Genomic DNA, 6,000 nt, shown 5'->3' with positions numbered 1-6,000 from the left:
TGATATGTAATGCAACATATAGATAAGCATGAGACATTTCTAGATGAGGTTGAAGCATTGTACAAATGTTCAAGGAATTCAAAAAGCTCGAAAATGCAATTTATATAAAAGAAAATAATATATCTTGCATCATTCCATATCTAATAAAGCATATAAATGCAAAGCATAAAAAGACATTAATTTTTTTAGAAGGAATGAAAATGTGCCCCAAATTTAAAAAGCTAAATAAATAGAATTAAAAACACGTAATTCTAGTCTATTAATTTTAATGAACATATCTCACAGACAAAACAGAAATCAAAATCTTAATCTCTCTCAATTTCTTATGCTTCCTTTTATTATCAATGACCATTATAAACTCTTATTCCTTTCTAAATTGATGTAACTCCAATCACTCGATCAAGAAGATAAAGTCAACTGTGATGACTTTCTATATCTTTTGTAAATATGAAATATGATTATGCTTTAAATTTGAAAAGTGCAGTAAGTCATAAATGAAAGCTTCGGCCATGGAAAGAGTAGACCCAAGAATAAAGAAAGGACAAGAAGATGTAAAGAGAAAAAGTAAAATTAGATAGATAAAAGACAGATGTACAGAACCCTATAAATAGCAAGGCTATACACACATAAACCAATTACAATATTACACGTGTAAAGTGGACTATCTATATATACATAGCTATGTCTAATATCCCCCCTCAAGATGGTGAGTCCAGAGGTTGAACCAGCTTGCCGGCGAGAAGCTTAAACCGAGAAGAGGGAAGAGCTTTTGTGAAGAGATCCGCTATTTGATCTTTGGTAGATAGGTGATGAACTTGAATGGTGTCATTCTTGATGCAATGCCGGATGTAGTGACAGTCGACTTCAATGTGTTTCGTTCGTGCATGAAACACCGGGTTGTTAGCCAGAGCTATAGCTGAGACGTTGTCACAGAAGAGAGGAGTGGCGGTAGTCTGGGAGCAGTTCAATTCCTGTAGTAGCCGGCGAATCCAGGTAATTTCGGCTGCCGCAGAGGCAAGTGCCCTGTACTCAGCTTCTGTGGATGAGCGGGCAACTGCGTTTTGTTTCTTAACACTCCAGGATATGAGAGTGGAGCCGAGGAAGTTGCAGTACCCAGAGATTGATTTTCGGTCTTCAGCGTCCCCTGCCCAGTCTGAGTCCGCGTAAGCTTGAAGGATCGGTGTGTCTCGGAATATTGGAAGGCCTGTATGAAGGGATCCTTGAATATACCGGAGTAGTCTTTTGAGAGCTTCGAAATGTGAGTTTGTTGGACTTTGCATATGCTGACAGATCTTGTTGACGGCGTAGGCGATGTCCGGTCGTGTGAGAGTGAGATATTGAAGACATCCGGCAAGTTGACGATACAAAGTTGGGTTAGAAAATGCGGCTGACGAATTTGATGACGAAGATGTTTGAATTTGCGAGGGAGTAGAGACGGGTTTACAGTTTAACATACATGCGCGGGATAGTATTGATTGAGCGAATTGGCTTTGCGTAAGATGAAGCCCGTATGAGGTAGGTACCGCATGAATACCCAAGAATTGAGAGATGGAGCCAAGATCCCGCATAGTGAATTTATTTTGAAGATTACGCAGCAGATTCTGGATGTCCGAGTTGCTGTTGCCGGTAAGAAGTATGTCATCTACGTAAACGAGGAAGAACATTTGGATGCCGTTTCGATTGTAGATGAGGAGTGAGGGATCCGAGTCACTGAAGTTGAAGCCGAGGGTCTGTAAGTATCCTGATAGAGTGGCGAACCACTCTCGTGGAGACTGTTTCAACCCGTAGAGTGACTTGCGTAATCTGCAGACGTGATTCGGAAAGTTCTTGTCGACGAATCCAACAGGTTGTTTCATATGAACGGTATGACACAGATTGCCGTGAAGGAAGGCATTTGACACGTCGAGTTGATGGAGCGGCCATTGACGATACATTGCTATGGTTATGAGAATCCGGACCGTTGGCATCTTAGCTACCGGGCTGAAAGTTTCAGCGTAGTTGAGGCCATATTCTTGGGAGAAACCTTGAGCCACAAGGCGGGCTTTGTGACGTGCGACGGAGCCATCAGCTAGGTACTTGGTGCGGTAGGTCCACTTACAACCTAGCACATTTTGTGTTGAGTCCGGAGGAACCAAGTCCCATGTATGCTGGGATTGAAGAGCTTGAAATTCGACATGCATTGCCTTAAGCCAGTGCGGGGACTTCGCAGCTTCGCTGTATGTAGTTGGATCGGAGTCTTGAATAATATGAGCAAGAGAGAAAATCTGCTTCGGCTTTGAATGCCCTGTTTTGGATCGAGTTTGCATACTATGGGTAGACTGAGATTGAGGTAAAGTGCGTGGAATGGCTGTAGTAGTTGTAATAGGTAGGGAGCTATTTGATTCAGGTATGTTGGATTGAATGGTCGAGTGGTTGTCAGTTGTGGGGTGAAGAACCTGAGGAGAAGCATGGTAAGATTGCCGAGACGGGGTGTTGGCAGATTGAGTAGAGGTGTGAGGCTGATTTATTATGGTGGGTACAAGAAGTAGAGGTGGGATAAAATTGTTTGAGGAGTTTTGTTGGAGACCGAGATCAGGTTGATGGTAAGGAAAAATAGCCTCATTGAAGATGACATGCCTGGATATGTAAACTTTACCTGTTTTTGGATCAAGGCAGCGGTAACCTTTTTGAGCCGATGCATAACCTATGAAGACGCACGGAATGGAGAATGTCGAGAGCTTGGATGTACTGTAGGGTCGAAGCCACGGGTAGCAGAGACACCCGAAGATCTTGAGATGATTATAGGCTGACGGTTTTTGGTATAATATCTGATAAGGACTTCGGTTCTGAAGAGCTCGAGACGGTAGTCTGTTGATTAGGTAAACCGAGGCATGCATTGCTTCAACCCATAGTTTAACTGGAAGGTTTGCGTCAAGTAGGAGGCTGCGCATGGCTTCAACAATGTGCCTATGTTTCATTTCTGCGACTCCGTTTTGAGCCGGCGTGTACGGGCAAGAATACTGATGAAGAATGCCAAGATGCTTAAATAATTGTTGGAACTTACCATTGATGAACTCGCCTCCACCATCGGATCGAAAGATTTTTATAGATTTGTTAAATTGTGTATTTATCATTTTGTGAAAAGTAATAAACGTGGTGAAAATGTCTGACTTGTGAATTAAAGGAAAAATCCAAGAAAATTTCGAGTGATCGTCAATGAAAGCAACGTAATACTTATAACCTTGCATGGAGGTGGCCGGTGCAGGCCCCCAAATGTCAGAGTGAACAAGATCGAAGCAATGAGACGTAGTTGTATTAGAAGAGGTAAAGGGTAACCGGCGGCTCTTGGCCACATTACAGGCGTTACAATGATTATTGTAAGAAGTTTTACAAATTGCAGGAATATAAATTCTAACTGTTTGCAACGTCTAAAGGGCCGGGTGACCGAGACGCCTATGCCAAAGATTATGAACTTCTTGAGCTGAAAAAAGAGCAAGGTTAGCAGTGGTAGCAGTTGAGCGAATGGGGTAGAGACCGTTAACACAGGGGCCCCGAAGTAGAGTTTGACCCGTCGTCGAGTCCTGAATGCAGAAGCCATTAGCCGAAAACTTGACTGTGCACTTGTTGTCATTTGTTAGTCGATAGATAGATATGAGATTGAAAGAGAGATTTGGAACGTGTAGAAGATTTTGAAGATAGAGAGTACCTGTTGGGGTTGGTAGAATACCTTTGCCAGAATTTTGAATAGGAAGTTGATAGCCATTTCCAAGGGTAATTTGCTGATTGCCAGAATACTTTTTGCTGGATTGGAGATTGGAGTGTTCGGACGTGAGGTGGTTTGACGCACCGCTATCAAGAAATCAGTCTGAGGTTGTGTTTGAGTCTGATGGAGTGAATAGCGCAGTCTTAGCTGTTTCTTCCGTGTAAGATTGATCATGGCGATACCAGTATTTGATGGCTGAGTGTCCTGTTTTGGAACAAATTTGACAGGTGATGTTGTTTGAGGCGTTCTTCTCTGTTCGGTTTCTGGACCGATTGGATGACCGGCCGCGACCAGCATTGTTGCGTCCGCGGCCTCGCCCACGATAAGCCACGAGAGCCGTAGCTGGATCATTGATTGAGAGGTTTTGAAGTGCGGTTGTAGTTTTTTGGGCCAGATTCAATTCCTCGCTGCACAAGAGCGTGTAAAGATCGTCTAGACTGATTGTTTGTAAATTTGTGTGAATGGCCATCTTGAGTGCCTGGTATTGAGGAGCGAGACCATTGAGCGTATAAAAAATGACCTCCTCAGGGTCCAAAGGAGACCCGGTGGCGGCGATGGCGTCGACAATAGATTTGATAGCAAGCAGGTATTGCGACATGGACTGATTTTTCATAGAAAGATGATGAAGCTCGTTTCGCAGCTGAATGGTGCGAGATCGAGTATTGGACTGGAGGCGGCGATTGATCGTGTCCCAGATTTCAGCGCAGTGATCCAAAGATAGGACATAGGGAAGAATACTTGGTGAGATCACAGAGTAGAGAGCAGCATCAAGATTTTGATCCAGGAGATTCCAAGTTTGGAATGAGATTTTGTTTGCGGACGTTGGATGAAGAGGTGACGGACATGTGCAGCTGCCATCAAGAAATCCTTCAAAGCCGTTGGCCTTGAAGAGCTTGAAGACCTTCACACAATCAGAAAGACATAATTATATGTGATGACTTTCTATATCTTTTTGTAAATATGAAATATGATTGTGCTTTAAATTTTAAAAGTGTAGTAAGTAGGAGAACATGAAATAGCAAAATACATTAGACTCAAAAGGGTCGAAACTATCCAAAATCAGCAAATCATTATAGAGATCAAAATAAGGAGCGTTGGTTGCCATGAAGGCCATTCACGGGATGTTGGCAAAGGCGAAAGGGACAAGTCCCATTCATCATTGTCCAGGCGAGCAAAATTGAGAGAGCATCTCATCGCAATCCCCAATGTCTAGTTTTTGAAGCTATGGAATTGTTAATGATTTGAGATAGAGTGAAAAGACAATTAATCTGATTCCCAAACCTCCTTTCACTTTCTCTCCATATATGATATGTAATGCAACATATTGATAAGCATGAGACATTTCTAGATAAGGTTGAAACATTGTACAAATGTTCAAGGAATTCAAAAAGCTCGAAAATGCAAATTATATAAAAGAAAAAAATATATCTTGCATCATTCCATATCTAATAAAGCATATAAATGCAAAGCATAAAAAGACCTATTAAATTTTTTTAGAAGGAATGAAAATGTGCCCCCAAATTTAAAAAGCTAAATAAATAGAATTAAAAACACGTAATTCTAGTCTAGATTAATTTTAATGAACATATCTCACAGACAAAACAGAAATCAAAATCTTAATCTCTCTCAACTTCTTATGCTACCTTTTATTATCAATGACCATTATAAACTCTTATCCCTTTCTAAATTGATGTAACTCCAATCACTCGATCAAGAAGATAAAGTCAACTGTGATGACTTTCTATATCTTTTGTAAATATGAAATATGATTATGCTTTAAATTTGAAAAGTGCAGTAAGTCATAAACATATTTGAATATAAATAAGAGTAAAGGCAAACACAAACAAAATACGAAGGATAATGTATATGATAACAACGCGACGGGGAAAATGAACGGTTGCCAAATCCTATAATGTTAGATGTATGGTTAGGATTTAGTTTTAGAAGAATAGTAGTTGTCATTTTAATGGCTAGGATTCAGTTAAGGAAGAATCACAAGTGCCATTTATAGTTGTAGTATAGTATAGATAAATTGAGAGCAAACTAATTCATTTATTATGGTGGATAATTACAAATAAAGACAAAATTATAACTAAACATGCATAGGAATTAAGAACTCCAGCTGTAAATAAAAATTAGCAATGCTTAATGAAAATATTAAAGCTCGAATGCCACTCTTTGTAGTTGAAATGAATAACGGGCAAGGCTTCACATGACTAACTATTTGTATAAAATTTATCCTGTAAAGGATCTCTACT

This window comes from Dendrobium catenatum, unplaced genomic scaffold (assembly GCF_001605985.2).
Source record: "Dendrobium catenatum unplaced genomic scaffold, ASM160598v2 original_scaffold_51051, whole genome shotgun sequence".
In the NCBI taxonomy this organism is placed as follows: Eukaryota; Viridiplantae; Streptophyta; class Magnoliopsida; order Asparagales; family Orchidaceae; genus Dendrobium; species Dendrobium catenatum.
Note: the sequence above shows the minus strand (reverse complement) of the source record.